Source organism: Rhinolophus hipposideros (assembly GCF_964194185.1).
Source record: "Rhinolophus hipposideros genome assembly, chromosome: 17".
In the NCBI taxonomy this organism is placed as follows: domain Eukaryota; kingdom Metazoa; phylum Chordata; class Mammalia; order Chiroptera; family Rhinolophidae; genus Rhinolophus; species Rhinolophus hipposideros.
In genome coordinates this window covers 49,548,940-49,565,850 of record NC_138063.1, presented here as the reverse complement: position 1 = coordinate 49,565,850, position 16,911 = coordinate 49,548,940, and the positions used below count along the sequence as shown (strand labels likewise).

At 41.6% G+C, this 16,911-nt stretch overlaps 1 protein-coding gene across 8 annotated transcripts in view; it reads right to left on the bottom strand.

The window, feature by feature from the left end:
- Window positions 1-16,911, bottom strand: part of PTPRM (protein tyrosine phosphatase receptor type M) — an 824,073-nt gene that overhangs the window by 806,386 nt on the left and 776 nt on the right. The gene's annotated exons all lie outside the window — the stretch shown is intronic.

Sequence of the window (16,911 nt, the reverse complement as noted above, 5' to 3'; positions counted from 1 at the left end):
TTTAAGTATTCAATCAGCATTAGTTGTCTTTTTGTTATTATAGTATTAAGTTGGTGCAAAATTAATTGTGGTTTAGAGAGTTAAAAATAATTACAAACACCACAATTACTTTTGCACGAACCTAATACTTTTACCCTTAAGTACCCTGTGCTGATCAGAAAATAGATAAAGCACCAGCCGGTGCCTGACATAGCAGTGGTTATTTCCACCATTTGGACCAACACTCTCTGTCCTGCGCACACCCTTCAGAGGAGAAACACGATGCCAAGTAGCCTGTACAGTGGTAATTCCCCTGCAAGAACAGCAGTGATGGTCCAGTGGGATACACATTACCTGTTTGGTTCACACCTTCTTTTAAAACCAACTTACTACGCAAGGATAAAAAGGGAGGGGAAAGAAAGAAGAAATAGGAAAAAAAGAAAACCTAGGACCACGATATCAGGCATTAGAATAAAAGAGAAACCAAGTTTTTGATTCCTAAATCTTCCCTCTTCCCCAGCACTTGTCCATCTTCTGGACAAATTCCTATCCAGCACGGTTGTGGGGACAGAGTCCCAGAGAGCAGTTTCCAGGCTCTCGGCCTCCCGTGGAAGGGTGCTGGCTCGGGTAGTAGATGGCCGTCAGCTGTGGCTAGTTGGCCATCAGCTATAACCAGTTAGCCAATTAGCCCCTGATATAACTGCCGCGGCTGCGCTAGTTGGGGAGTGAGTCGAGAGTCGTGAGTCAAGTCGGTCGGTTGGCAGAGAAACGGACAGCAGGTTGCAGGTCATGTGACTCCAGCCTCCAGTGAGACCATAGTAGTATGACTCCCCTACCTATGGCTCCGTGGGTCCTTTTTGGCCTCGCCATGTCCTGCGTATGTGGGGAGCGGAAGCCGAGACCCCGCAGGCCGCCCGGCACGACAAATGGTGAAGCGAGCAGGCCACCTCACATGACAACGGTCAACCTTAAGAACAGCAGCAAATACCTACTGCATGGCGACAGAAGGAAAAGAGACCAAGTCACTAACAACACAATCTTCTACTTAAAAAAAAAAAAACTTAAAAGTTTGCTCCTGTCTCCAATTTCCCGGGCCTTTCCCCTTCTGCATCTGTTCTAAGTAGATGAAACTACCCAAAAACTCACTTGTTAGGAGGCATCCCATATTAAGAGGGAAACAGAAAACATTAAAGAAAATGTTCTTCAGGGGTCTCTTCCCTCCCTTCCCTCTGAATCACACCCAAATAGTGCTCACGTGCCCTGTGGGCAGCTCCTAATTTCCCCTGGCACCCTGCCACCCCGCACCCTGCCACTGTGAGCTGAGCTCTGGAGAGCCCTGCCTCAGGCTCTTCTTGCCTGCAGACAGCGTCAAGCGCCTTTGCCAGGCCAGCCCTCAACTTACCTGTGTGCCCCTGGAGATTTTCTGTGAGCTCCTGTGAGCAAACCCTCCCCTTGGACTCTCTTATGTCTCAGTAGCCAGCCCGGCCCCAGGGCTCAATACAGAATTCATCCAGCAGTCCTCTCCCATACAAGGGATAGCTACTTCCTACGGCAGGAGGACTCCATCCTGCCCCATTTCACTCTAATCCTACATGATTTGGTTTTGGAAAAGATTATGCCCTGCAAGAAACCCTTGACTATTCTGCTAATCACTGAGGATCCCTCACACCTGTGTTCAGTTTTAGTCCACTAGAATTCTAATCCACAGACTTTTTAGTCTACAGAATTGAGGTATGAAGAATAATTCTGGGGTACCGAGGAGTGGCCCAGATAGAACAAAGAGTATGCATTCAGAAAGCATCCCAAGAGGAAAAAAAAAGCCAACTTACTAGCAATTTCCTATTTATAAAGAGATAGGGAACAACCACCTGGTGACTGGCAGCTTTTGAATTTTCACTAAAAGCCGACCTAAGAGGAGCTCTGCGGGGGCAGCACGAGGAGCACAGGTTAGCTCCACAGACAGTCCTGACTCAAACCGAAACCCTGGGAAACAATGCCAACCAAAGGTGTGCGATGGTTGTGCAACAGCAAGGCAGCTCACATGTGGCCAGGACTTGATGGCTGAGAAAGCAGTTTTTTAAATTATTTAATCTGATCCTCATACTTCTTTTAGGTACTCAAAGTAGTTATCACAATATCCATTTTATTCTTCTCGGACCTGAGTCTCAATTAGGAGACACGACCCAAATGACGTGCCAGATGGGAGCAGAATCAAACATTAGGACCTTACGGTCCAGTCCTGGGATCTTGCTCATCCTTAACAATGTGCAAACCACCTCTTTTTATCTCCAGCTACTTAGGAATCTTTCAAAATAAGTTACTATGTATAAATTTGCATGTAAGTCATCATTTCATAAGTGACTCTGGCAAAAAGATCTAATTCATGCTTTTAAAAAAAATCACTGTGAAAGATGTTTAATATTCTTTTTAATATTCACTGATTCTACTTTTATTAATGCAGGTTTTTTGGTATGAGTCTCCCCAATAATGATGAAAAAAACAAGATGATTAAAATAAGCAAAATACGTAACCTATTTATTGTAGAATATTATAGACCAAATAGTTCTTTTCCATGGTGATTACATTAGTCCCAACTCATTAAGCTGTTTTCATTCCTTCAAATGTGGATCTACATGCTTTCTTTGCCTTGTCCAACCTCAAAAGAAAAAGCAATTTGTTCTAAAGAGGGTGGTTAACATCAATCTCCAAAGGCCTGCCCACTTCCACCTGAAGTGAGTCTTAAAATAAATTATCTCTGACCTTAGTGGCATTCTGCCCCTGAGATCACTAAAGCACACAGACAAGAGATTTACAGAGGATTTTACACTTTTCACCTCAATCAGTTATCCAGATGCTAAACACAAGAAATTACAAAAACAATTCTCCCTAGAGGATTTGAAGCAATACGGAAGACAACATTCTGCCCTCTTCTGCTTGTGAAAAACATGGATAATGTCTCTAATCAATTAATTTCCTTCAAATTACTTAGAAGCGAGGTATTTCCCCTTTAATTTACTACTTCAGGGGGCTGTGAAGCAGCAGTAGCCACACCGCCCTGCTGAGCTCCGCCAACTTGACAATTGTTTTTCACATCAAAATGAGAAATTGTACCAAATATTTAAGCAAACTTGAAACTTACGACATGTGCTTTGGGCCCAAAAAGCAGGGACAAGAACAGTCTTTGGGCCCAGGAAGCACTGGAGGAAAGAAGCACACTGGGGTCCACAAAGAGCTGTACCCACTGTCTGTGTTACACCCTAGAATGTGTTGCTGCCTGAGTTCCATACATCAGAAAATGACAGTGCCACCATGTTCACATTATAGAACTGCTTTGGCAGTTATAACATGTAAAGGACCCAGCACCCAGGTGGCATGTAATATTCATATTTCCATTTCCCTTGCTCCGGGGAAACCAGAGGAAATAGAGGTTAAGTTTATCAATCGGATTACAAATGGAAGAAAACCTGGGGCTGGGGAACAGTACCCCATCAGGTTTGCAGACATAAAGGAAACACACAAGGCAATGGCTCAAGATTATTTCATGGTCAAAGGGCTCTAACAATGGCATAGGCCAGGCACTGTGTTTTCTATAGGATGACCAAGGAGAGAAACATCATCCCCTTTCCACAGATGTGACTTGCACAGCTGATAAATGACACAGCCAGGAGAACTCAAGTTAAATCAAGCTGTAATCACCTTCAGAATACACCCAGAAACACAAGAATTTATAAACGTTATACTGTCAGTTATAATATCTGACCTCTGCAGCAAACCTATGAATCAGAATGCCACTGAATGACCCTATTTACAGATAAGGAACTGAGTTCACTGAAGTTAAACAACTTCTCTCTCAGATGACAGGAAGTGGCAGGGTGGGCCCTTGAACACAGGTCTTTCAGTCCTAAATTCCTTCTTTGTCATACTGCCAGTGACTTTCCGACTGTGTTCTGAATAGCAGAGGCGTCTCAGGGCACAGGCGCTGGGTTCTGGCAGACCCCTACATGGGACCCAGTTCTCCACCTCTCCTTGAATCCTTTATAATGCAGCCATGCAGCCCCGAAGCCCCACACGGAAAGGAGTGCACTCTACTTCCCCTCCCTTGACTGTAGGCTGGCCTTGTGACTGGCTTTGACCAGAAAAACAAGGTGGAAGAGACAAAAATGCCCTTCCCGTGGATAAGCCAAAAGGCCTTGGCACACATTTGCCCTCTCTTTGGAAACTCTACCTGCGGGAGAATGAAGGACCACATGGAGGAAAGACCAGATGTCCCAGGCAAGGCCATTCTAGACCAACCCACAGCCAGCCAGCCCCAAAGTATCAAGACAGCCCAGCCAATACCAAAGAGACATATACAGGAAGTACACCAAGCCCAGCTTAGATCTGCGGACCACCCATGGAACATGAAAAATAGTAAATGGTTGTTTTAAGCCACTAAGTTTTGTGAGGTTTGTTACACAGCACTAGCTAACCATTATACTTTGTTTGCCAATTCGAAGTCATTTTTTTTAAATCTGTCCACATAAAATTTTGTTGAACCGAAAGATTTTTTTTATGTTTTTCTACCTACGTAAAATTTTGCTTAACCAAAAGATTTTGATGCTTTGAAAAATAACTACAGAACTAAACTATAATAACCTCTATACTGTCTTCCCACTCCTGTGTCCTTCACCCTTAGTGAACTATAAATGTGTTCCATGGTGGCAGTAGGAAATAAAAGAAATGCACACACACAAAAGTTATATTTAGAACAATGACTCAGATGTTAAGATTTGGAACTCATTATTTTCTGCTACCACCACCCAGTTCTAAAATGATTTAATGCATTTATAATGATATATACGAGGTCTAACAAGTAGGTTCACAAACTTGCCACCGTGTGCTTACATGGGCAGCACTACACAAACAGCTCAGTAAGGTTTCATAACCTTGGTATATCTGTCTCACAGCTGAGTGCATGTCGATGTGTGGTGGTGTCTTGTTAAGTGGCGTTCATTATTGTTGTTGCGTGTTTTTGTGTGCCATTGCGAGAATGTCTGAGCTTGATTAGAGCAACGAACACTGAATTTCTTGTTAAACTTGGCAAGAGTGTAAATGAAATCAGGGACATGTTAGTCCAAGTTTATGGGGATAACGCCATGAAGAAAACAGCAGTGTGCAAATGGATTAAATGTTTTTCTGAGGGTAGAGAATGTGTCAGCGATGAAGAGAGGTCAGGGTGGCCAGTAATGAGCAGAACTGATGAAAACATTGCAAAAATTCACCAAATTGTGCTCAAAATTGTTGGCTGACTGTAAGAAGTATAGCAGACCAAGAAAACATCGATAGAGAAACAGTTACGAAAATCTTAACTGAAAATCTTGGCATGAGAAAGGTGTGTTAAAGGGCCCAAGAAGCTCACCAATGAACAAAAGTAAAGGAGAGTTGAAGTTTACCAAGACCTTTTGGAGAGGCAAGATGAGGTTTTGGGTCATGTTATCACTGGTGATGAAACATGGGTGTATCAATAAGACCCTGAAACAAAGCATCAAAGTGCACAATGGAAATCAGCCAATTCTCCACAACCAAAAAAGTTCCATCAGTCCAAACCAAGAGTCAAAATGATGTTGCTAACCTTTCTGATATCAGAGGGATTATTTGTTATGAATTTGTACCAACTAGATAAACAGTTAACCAAGATTACTTTTTAGAACGGCAGAAAAGGTTGCATGAAAAAGTTAGATGACCTGAACTTTTCACCAACAATTCATGGCTCTTGCCTCACAACAGTGCACCACAGCGCTGTCTGTGAGGGAGTTTTTAGTCAGTAAACAAATAACTGTATTGAAACACCCTCCCTACTCACCTGATCTGGACCCCAGTGATTTCTTTCTTTACCCAAAGAGAAAGGAAATATTGAAAGGAAGGCATTTTGATGGCATTCAGGACATCAAGGGTAATACGATGACAGCTCTGATGGCCATTCCAGAAAGAGTTCCAAAATCGCTTTGACGGGTGGACTAGGCACTGGCATCAGTGCACAGCTTCCCAAGGGGAGTGCTTGGAAGGTGACTGTAGTGATATTCAGCAGTGAGGTATGTAGCACTTTTTCTAGGATGAGTTGGCGAACTGAGTTGTTAGACCTCGTAAGATAGAACAATGTAAATTAGATTGAGGTGAGAAAAGTGAAAAGGAGATTAAGAATCAGGCAAGGAAAAGGAATCAAAAATGAGGGTTGATTGCACAGATAGTCACTCTAGGTGTTTTGTTGCTTTTAGCCCAGCCAGCATCCACTCTCTTCAAGTGGTAACCCATTTGTCTGTGAAGAACCCTCCATTTCCCGGGTGTTATTCCATATGGTTCAGGTGTGCTGACCACACCCCAGGTCCAGCAGGTGGGCCAAGCAGAGCGTGAGCAGGTGATGTGAACTGACTCCCTGAGTCCAACAGCAGGAGTGATTTTTACCAATGAAGGAGAGAATTTGTCTTTCCACTGAGCTTGGAACTGGAGGATTTAGCCTATAACCACTTAGAAGCATCAGAGGGAGGAAAACATGCTTACTTAGAGAGGAAGACTAAGAAACCCAATGACTGAGATGAGCCCCTGGGACCAGCCGTGCCCACCCGGCCTCCTCTGTTACTTACAGGACCCAGTAATCTCCCTGTTTGATGAAAGTCAGCTTTGAGTGAGCTTTTCTGTTCAAAAAGTGCCAACTACTACCGACTACCCACTTGAATCTGGCTTTCTAACAGCCAACATAAAGAGGAAAACCTGATGGGTTATGCAATTCACTTTGTCCACAAAAGGAAACTAACTGCACAGGAGAATTATACCTTTCCTGGAACTAAGACCCAGAAGGAAATCTCCCCAGGTCATTATAAAGATTCTATATTGTGTAATAAAACACCCCTCAATACCTTTCTAATAGACAGAACACTCCACTGGAAAGGCTTTTGCTTAGAACACACCTGAATACAGGTGGCTGGCATCAAATCCAAGGATAAATCAGTAAAAAGCAACTCTGCATCTGTGTGCAGGAGGAGGAAAGACAAAATACGGTGCACGTGCCCGATGCTCAGAGGACCTGGCTTTGCTAGGAGTGAAGACAGCTTTACCTCCAAAAGTTTCCATCAATTCTCTCAACCAAGCTTTTATTAGCTACTGGGCACCAACAACTTTGAGAATATCATATCTTCTCAGCACAGTACTTAGCACATAATTAGTGTTCAACACATGTTTTTTTCTTATTACTATCAATTCCAAGCTACTGAAATTAGGTTTATCTATGTTGCCAACATTTAAGTAGAATTCACAGCCTAAACACTCGGGTGGCTACAGCACCTTTGGTGGCACCGTGCATGGCACCTACGTTCTCAAGTATGGAGGAAAAGAGTGAGCTGCCTTGGTGCATATCTTCCTTTGTGTGGAGCCAGTCGATGGCAAGTGTGGGAAGCATCAAAAATCCTTCAGACAGCCCTTCAACACCCACTTCCTTTTAACAGGGAACTTCATGCTGTGTCAGGCATTCTCTCAGATCGGACCCAATGTTCTAGACATTTCTCCCATCCTCATCTATCAAAAATGACCCATTGATCCAGGTCTCATTCTCTTACACCAGTCTATCTGACAAACTAATTTGAGCTAAGGTATAGTAGATGACAAGCCTCATACTCTTTAAGCGATTGAGACCTCATAGATCCTTGAATTAAATGTCTTCATTTCACGAGTGAGAAATCTGACATCTAAGGATGTCAACTTATCGAGGTGACAGCTAGTTGGGGATGTCATATTTAAGATGACTTAATGAGCCACCTTTCCCAGAGACGGCACTTCAACAAGCACCTTTCTTCCTTGGTCAAAATGATGAGCTAGTAGTAGGAATTTCAAGTGCTTTAACAAACTGGTGTGCCCATTTTGAGGTTTGTGAGTATTTGAAGAATTACTACAATCAAAATGCCAAGCTTTTGGCCCATGCTAATGGGGCCCCTAAGGCCAATAATTCTACAGCGTCCATTCATTTCAGTGAGCATGAGATAAAGTAATAAGTCCTGGAAAATAGTCTTCCCAATATCATCTTGTCTCATGTTCTTCTCTGAATGAGTCATCTCAAAATGCAGCTCATATCTATAAATTTAAAGATCTAAAGTCATTGGTGTTCTGATTATTCTAAACTGTCTTTACCTTTTTACTATAATATCCTAAAAATTCCTGACTCATATCACATTTACTAGAGGCTACCAAGTTGGAAAATGGGTATGAAACAGAAGTTTCTATAAATTACCTGTTTCACAATTAATTTTCTCTTCTGATACCAGAAAACCTCTGCTTCATTAAAAGAATATTGTCCAGTCAATTATAGTTTGGTATGTAAAAATGCATGTAGTGATCCTCAGATGCTTTCTTAACACTAGTAGAGAAGTAAAGACCACAGTTTATGAGACAGTTTATGAGACAGTTGTCAAAGTAGCCTCTTTTTATTAAATTTCATTACCTCAGAGTACCACACTCAATGAAAACTGAATGAGAACATGCCAGCTATACTAAAGATGTGTCGGATATTAACATGATCAAGTCTGAGCTCTGTGTAGGTATAATTAATTTTATTCTACATCAGAAATAAAAACTGCAGAGATAATATCTACTATTCCCTGTTATGGAACCTTGTTACTAGACATACCATAGTTCTTTTAATATACCAGTGATGAAATCAAATCCCCCCAGGAGTCATGAAAAATCTCTCATATAATAAATTTCTTTTTTCAGTGATCAGTATTATATCAAAATTCTAGTTTCTGGCAATAAATGATTTATAAAATTTTACTATACATGATAAAATTACAGGTTTACTTTTACATATTTAATTAATAAAAGTTAACACTTTTTCCCTTAAATTTAGCAACTGAATCTCTTACACGCCTACAAAGTGCCACGGGTACCAAGAACAAAACCTACAACCTGAGTCTATTGTTAAGGTTTTTACAAATGCTTAAAAATATCAAACTTGATAGAAAGAAAAAATATTAGCAATAAGCATAAGTAATTTGATATTTTTCTTCCCCAAGGGAACTTCAATCATTTATTTATTCATTAACAAATACTTATTAAATGATTACTACAAACTAAACACTGTTCAGTAATTTGTTTTTATACATTATCAGCATTTATTTTAAAAGGAATGCTTTAGACCACTTTATAATTTTGTATCTAGCAAGAAAAAAAAATGAGTTAATTTCAAGCATGTGGTTATGACATGATTTAAAGTACCTCAAACTACTCCAAGAAAGATCAAATAGGATCCATCAAAAATGGATTGTAAAATGGGTGTGGCCCAGTGTCCTTTCACTGGCTGTCCGAAGCCCGTCTGCAAACCTTTCTTATTCTGTTGCTGGAATCAGGGGAGGAGTAACGGGGCGTCCGTCACCCAAACTAAAACATTCTTTTCATTTTATGCAATAAATATGCTTTCTGCATACTGAATAGGAAAGAGAGATTAAAATGAATCTTTACCATCTGAAAACAAACCGATGCTCTGTAAGCTTTTACGTTTTGCAGCCCATGAAAAGTAAATGCCTTGCCTCTGCTTAGGCCGTTGTACTTTGAAATAAACCATTCTGTTAAACAGTGACCTTTCCCTCCAACAGAGATTCTAAAATCTTATCCATTTAGACAAGTCTCTGAAAACTCTTCTCGCATTCCCTCTTTTCTATGCAATCGTTGCTCTTTGGCCTGCGAGGTCAAGTCCCTCCGCAATTAGCTCCAGTTCTAAGTGACACAGTGTCACGCGGGGTGTCATGCGGGGTCTCTGGTCCCACATATCCCCAACACAGGATATGGTGAGGCCAAAAAGGAACACCCACGGAGCCATAGGTAGGGGAGTCACAACATTATAGTCTCACTGGAGGCTGGATTCACACGACGTGAGACTGGCTGTCTGCTTTTCTGCCAACCAACCGACTCTCCTACTTCCCTCGACTCTCCTCACTCCCCAACACAGCCGCGGCAGTTATATTAGTGGCCAATGGCTCAATGGTTACAACTGACCTGACGGACAATGAGCCACAGCTGACGGCCATTTACTACCCGAGCCGGCACCCCTCCACGTGAGGCCGAGAGCCTGGAAACTGCTCTCTGGGGCTCTGTCCCCACACACAGCCTTCTTCTAGCACATCTTCCACCCTCTCCTTGTTTTCTACTCAGGACCCAACACTGTGCTTCATATAAAGTTTTTAATGACTCATTAGTCGTGAGTTTAAGCAGGCAAACTGACTGCATCAGATTGCCATGCGGATTGTAATGACTTCCTGAGTTATATACCTAACCTGACAGAGCTGTAGAAGTCATCTCTTACAGGTGTGAGCACAGTCCGTGCACAAGCCACTTCATAGGGATGTTGTGCGCCTACACTCGGCCACTCGCTCCACTGCCTTTTCTGGTCTGCTGCTAACAGGCCTGATCCCAAAGGCCCCCAAGGTAAACGGGAACTCTTACTTAGTTGGCAGATACATACTGCTTCTAGTTCCACTGCTATATAGAGAATAGCAGCAACATGTTACAGAACAGGAGGAGGAGAGAAAGAAAGAAGAGAAAGATTACCACAGAGGAATCTAATTGTCTTGGGGTCAGTGCTGAACAACAAACTACAACTACTTTTAGTGTCACTACAACTTCCACTAAAGAGTTAAGTGTACGATGTGGAGGCAGAGACACACAGACAGACCAAGGTCACTCACAGCGTGCCTTCCTCCAGCGGTGAGAATCCAGGGAGCCTTCCACAGGGCAGGCTGGGCCTTCCTGGCTCAGCCAGGTGGGGTTAGGGACGCAGCTACACCTAGCGATGAGCTGTGGAGCACAGCGGCAGGAGCAGGAAGCCGGAGGCTAGCCTGCCTGGGGAAAGCACGCTGGACTGATTCTCCCGAAGCCTGGTGATAACGTTTTCAAGATACTCTGTTAAATGACATCACAATAGCTCTCAGGTGCCTGGAGTGTTAAATGACAGAGATGCAATGATTGTCTTTTGTGGATAACAGAAAAACAAGGCTCTATTTTAGGATACACATTGTCAGTACTTTAAAGAGATGTATAATGAAAACTTTTGTTTTCTATTTGGGAGTTGAGTTCATTTCCAAAGGCAAAGTTTCACATTTCCACATTAAAATTCTAAATTCTATGTATATTAACTCCCAGTTCTCTCTTAAGAAAGTCCTTTTTTTCTTTCCATTTCAGCAGATTTTAAAACTTTTAATAGATAGATGACTTTTCAAAGTCTGCTAACTAGATCTGTCTTATCTTTGCTCATGATTGCCTCAATGCTCCCTCGCCAGAAAAGGGGACTTACAAACAGTAAGTGCTCAATAAATATTTACTTAAATTAAAGGCATTATTTTGATAGGCACATTGGGCTCTGTACTTCTTACAACGAGCCAACAAATGTCTTCTACACACAACATCAACCCAGAAAATTTTCCAATGGCTAATCATCACTGCAAAATTTAATTAAAACGTTATATTGTGGTTAAATAAGATTACAGAAAATTTTTTTTTCCTTTTAGTTTTACAACTGACTGGATCCAGTATCACCCCAGATAAGTCTATTATTTGAAATGTCACGTTGGCGGCTTCACCTAACAGGCGGAGGCTCAAAGCACTGTCACATCAATCTGTTCATCATTTCGGCAGTGTTCATCAAGAGACTAATAACTGCAGGAATGTGAGTTATATTGTCACCCCTAGTTCTCTTGCAGCTCTTGTCGAGGGAGGCTGGAAATGCAGGATGAGGATCCCGGTGCTCTTAGAATAGTAGTTCTCCCATTTCAGGGCGTATCAGAATTCCCTGGAGGGCGTGTTCCAACCCAGACTGCTGCTCACACCCCTAAGTTCCTGATTCAGTAGGTCTGGGCAGAGCCCCAGTCTGCATGTTTAACTAGTTCCCAGATGCTGCTGCTGCTGGTCCAAGGAAAACACTGGGAGAACTACGTACTCTTTTAGAACAACGTTTCTCAAAAGCTGGCCACAAACCCGGGGATGCAATGGGACCCTCCAGGGACCTCCCACTTGAGAATCACCATGGCTCGCAGTAGACATCAGCGTTGGGAAGGACCACTGCAGGTGATCCTGGGGCACACTAAGTTGTGAAAAGCACCTGTTTAAACACAGGTCACCATCGACACTGGTTCAATACCCAGAGGCCCTCCCCCAGGCTACCGAAGCCACTGAGGAGTAGATGTCAGCTTGATCTACCTGCACATTTTGTCTCTCTTTTTATTAGCCTCCCTTAACTTACCATATGTCCCAATTGTAACAGCAAAGAGGACAGCGACAGTCCCCTGCTGGGATCGCCAGAACTTACTTTACTTATAACGGAGCACACAACCCTTTCCTTCTCATGCCTGTTTCCTTCTATTTTTCTCTCACACACTCCCATCCTTTAATTATGCCCTGGCCTTGCCAGCTGTCCCACTGATGTTGGGGGGCGGGGGGACGACAGACTACCAAGGTTGATGACTAAAGCTTTCCTGTTCCCCACCCAACTTACTTTTCTCTCTTTAGTTTTTTGTAGCTACAGGCTTTCTGATGAGTACACTGAAAACCACGGCAGTATTTTAGGAACGAGAGAAGCTCAATCTTCCTATGATGGGAAGTGTATATTATTTTGTATCTTTTTTAAAATCGTCATTGGTGAGTTTGAAAAACTTTACATAGTAATTAAACCTTCTCTCAGTTACAAAATAAGCTTATTAATATGTTGCATTCAAAAAGATAATAAGCACACTAAGATATGAAACTGTATGAAAGTTTGTGGGAAAGTTGGCTTTCAAAGAAGAATTTTAGAATTAATGTTAAAAGCATGGTGGACACCACCCTTACAAAAAAATATTATACTACTGAAAAAGTATGTAACTACTTATTAAAATGCCTGACACCCTAACTGAAAAGTATGCCTTAAGATACTTAGATAATACCTGCACATTCCAGAGAACTTAATAAAATCTAAAACAAAAACTGAATGAAAACAATACTTAATCCAAAACAGTTTCTCTAGCAAAATGGACATATACAGCCTATCAATTCCGAGACTGTAGTATAGTTATTAGGGAACTATGAAAAATGTAAATAAAACCATCAACTTTTTTAGAATTGTCACAGAAATACTTAAATGTTAAAACCCACTATTCCCAAAACTAAAGACTATGCTTGATTCATATAGGGTTTTTATAATCTGAAGATATAATTCAAATTACTGGTTCATTAAGGGAAGTTCATTTAGAATTACTCAAGTTATACTGTATACACACTTATCCACATGTCACTATTATGGAAGTAACTTCTCTTCTGAAAACCTGTACAATAACTGAAAATATGAGAGACTAAAACTTGTAATTTTCCAGATTAGAACAAATTATTATACTCAAGCAATACTTATTTTCATACACATAACACCAAAAATGTTATAGTAATGTCTTGGCATATTTCTTTCACACTCAATGATTTAAATTTGAAGTATTCTCATATTATTAATCTAGTTAAAGCACCATAAAGATGTAAAAAGAAAAAATAAATCAAACTGCTAAACAAATCTATCTAAGCAAATCTATTCCCACTCTTTGTAAAGGGTACTTTAAAATTTTGTATTTTGAAATAATTTTAGACTTAAGTAAAAGTTGCAAAAGTAGTACAAAGATTTCAAGGACACACTTCACCTGCCTTCCCCAAATATTTACATAACCATAACAAAATTACCAAAACTAAGAATTAAACATTGGTACAATACTGCTAACTAAACTACAGATTTTATTCAGAGTATGACTCTTTTCCCACAAATGTCCTTAAACCTTTATTTAAAAAATAAATTCCTCAACAAGAGTCCCAAATTCACAAGGTTATGTTAAGGTTTAATCTATCCCAAATACTGTAGTAGAAACAAAGGGGCCAATCTGTTTGTATTTCTATTTCTGCAAACCCAAGTTGGCTTAACAGAACTTAACACACCTGTCCCAATATAATGTAAAACTAAACACTTTGTTGTATAATATGTATTATAACTTGGCTTTTAAGAAATTGGGTCAAAGAGAAATGATCTGCCAGCTGTTTGGCTTCTCACTATGGAAAACAGAATTTCAATCAAAAGTAAAATGATTTAACTTTCTTCCTCACATCTTACTTATATACCATTTTACAAAAAAAAAACACAACATAATAATAATTAAAAGCCTAGAATGCAGAAAGTGATCCTCCAAATAGTCTGCCTACCAAAAGAAAAATTATAAAAATGGAAAGTGATTTTTAACATAGAATGTTTATAGTAAATAAAGTCCTCATGGACCAAAAACCTAATTCTTTACTTTTCTCCTTCCAATAAGTTTAGCACTCTATTGCTTATGTCTGACATTCAAATTACACATAGAACACTTCCAGAAATGATTAATTAACAATTATTCCCATTCCAAAAGAGGATATGAGAATTAGGAGCACTGCAGAAGGGGAATAGCAACGTACCTTGTGTATAACTCTTAGTTATACAAAAAATACCTTCACTGATTACATAAATCTCCATTGGGTGGCCTAAAGAGAACCCTTAAGTAAACTGTTCATTTCAAATGAAGGAAATATGCAAGCCAAGTCTAACTCCTAACAAGTCACTTTACACTCTAGTATCAGTCAATTCATGCACAAATTGAATGTTTGCATATGATCAGGATTCACATTAATAATTTATTCAGCAAATAGTGAGTGACTGTTAGGTCTAAAACTCTATGTTAAGTGTTTTATGCAGAACCAAGAAGAAAAAAAATTGACTTTGCCCTCAAGAAGCTTACAGTTTAGTTCTTCTATCTTTAAAATTGATTCCCGTATCAGGTGAAAAGCAGCTAGTTATCACAATTTCCAGAAGAATCATGAAAGGAAATGTCAATGTCACTCATAATCATACTTAACTTTCCCAATATACAAAAAAAAAAAAAAAAAAAAAAACCTTCCCGAAGTACTAAGTGCCTCACATCTGTACTACCTAAAATGCAAAGTGGAGGGGGGAAAAATGTAATGCAATGCAACATATCTGATCCTTGCACACACAAAATTTGCTAACTTTGAATTTTTAAAATTTCAACATTTCTAATCAATCTCTCAGATATTGCCCTTCATTTCTCCTTTACCCACAAACATACTGGGACAACTCTGGCTTTCCAAATACAAAGAAAGCACATTTCAATTAATGGTATGGTTACTCAAACAGATATATTTCCTCTTGGGGGAAAAAAAATCTGCCTAATTTTAGTAAGGGTCCCTTTTGTTTAGATTGGTAATTTAAATTAGCCTTAACAAAAACACAGGTCAGTGCTACCCAGGCTGAAATAATTTTTTAATGATGAGGGACTAATTGTTTAAATAAGCTACATAAATATTTTTCCACCCTTTTGCAACAACTTAAAAATCTATCCAAATGCTATTTGACACAGTTTAACTTTAAACAAATCCCAGTCAGGGAGTTATGGATCTTAATAAAGAGAAAACCATCACTAAGGTCCTCATACTTGCTTTTTAATATTAATGAGTTATGTAAGGCTCTAAAACTGGAGAGTCTACTCCATAATTCACTAATAAGAAAACACAGGCCAAAATCTCCACCAATTTTATATCAGACAGCAGTGTGTCATTTTGTTAAATCCTCTGGAGCAAGTGCAATTACCAGACAGTTAAGGAAATATTAACCTTAGGAAAAGAGTATTTCTCTAAGTTTACGGGTTTGGGTTTCACAGCACTGAGCCAATCAGCCAACTACAAGCTCAACTTCATCTCTGCCGCCAACTGTGGTCCTGCAGCTCAGCAACACATTCTGTGGCTGTGTGTTCCCCTGTCTCCAGAAAGTAAAAATGTATTGTATGTCTCCACAGGCCAGACAGCCAAACATCTCCAATGTTTAAAATATGCGTTTACTACCAATGAAAGTCTCCATCATCAAATTAAAAAAAAAAAAACGTCCAACTTATTCATTCCTCCCGAATAAACATGGAAACCTATTTTGCAACCCAAGTTTAAGGCCAAATACCGAGTTTATTAAAAAAAAAAAAAGAAAAGAAAAGAAAACAACAGCCCAGTGCCATCACTGTAGGTGGACCTTAATGAAACTAATACACATGAGACATAAAGTGTGCAAATATGCAAGCGTTTGCTGTCCATCCGCATGTGTGCTCCAGGTACTGCTGGAGACACGGAGATAATCCCCGTAAACACCATTGTGGGGTTTCTGCCGCTCGCCTGACCCCGGACTCCGCTCCACTGGTCCTCTCCGCGAGGGGTTCCTCCTGGCTTAGAACGCCCCGCGCGCGACAGCACGCACGCACACACACACACACACACACACACACACACCCCATTCACACGCACGCCAGTCCTTCTCCTGCCCACCTGGGACCCCCAGGCGGCGGAGCTACGCTAACAAGTTGGTACCGGCCAGCGGCCCTCCGCTGGGGGCTGAGGGTGAGGACGTGGAGCCCGGTGGGCACGGGGTCGCGGCGACGCGCGACCTGGGGTCCCGGCCACTCCCTACGAGGCCGCAGGGTCCTCCCATTGGGACTGACGAGGGACGCTTGCCCTGGCTTTCTGAAACTGCCTTGCGACCTCCGGGACAAACCCGGGTCACCGGCGGCTACCGGCCAGAGGCGGCGGCAGAAAGGACAGGGTGCCGAGCGATCGTCGCCGCCGCTGGAGCTGCTGCCGGGTCGGGGCGATCGCGGCGGGCGCAGCTGGGCACCCGCGATCCGACCGGCCGCCGCTCTGGGTCGGAAGGACTGCGCAGCGCCCACCCCCGGCGACCCCGAGGCTGCAGCTCCGAACTTCAGGCAAAGTTTTCTGCGGTTCCTGTCGGAGCCGGCCGGGGACTCCGAGTGGTGGCCGTCCGCCCGGGGCACGAGCGCAGGCCGCGCAGGGGCGGGGCGGGGACGGGGTCCCGGCTCGCAGGCT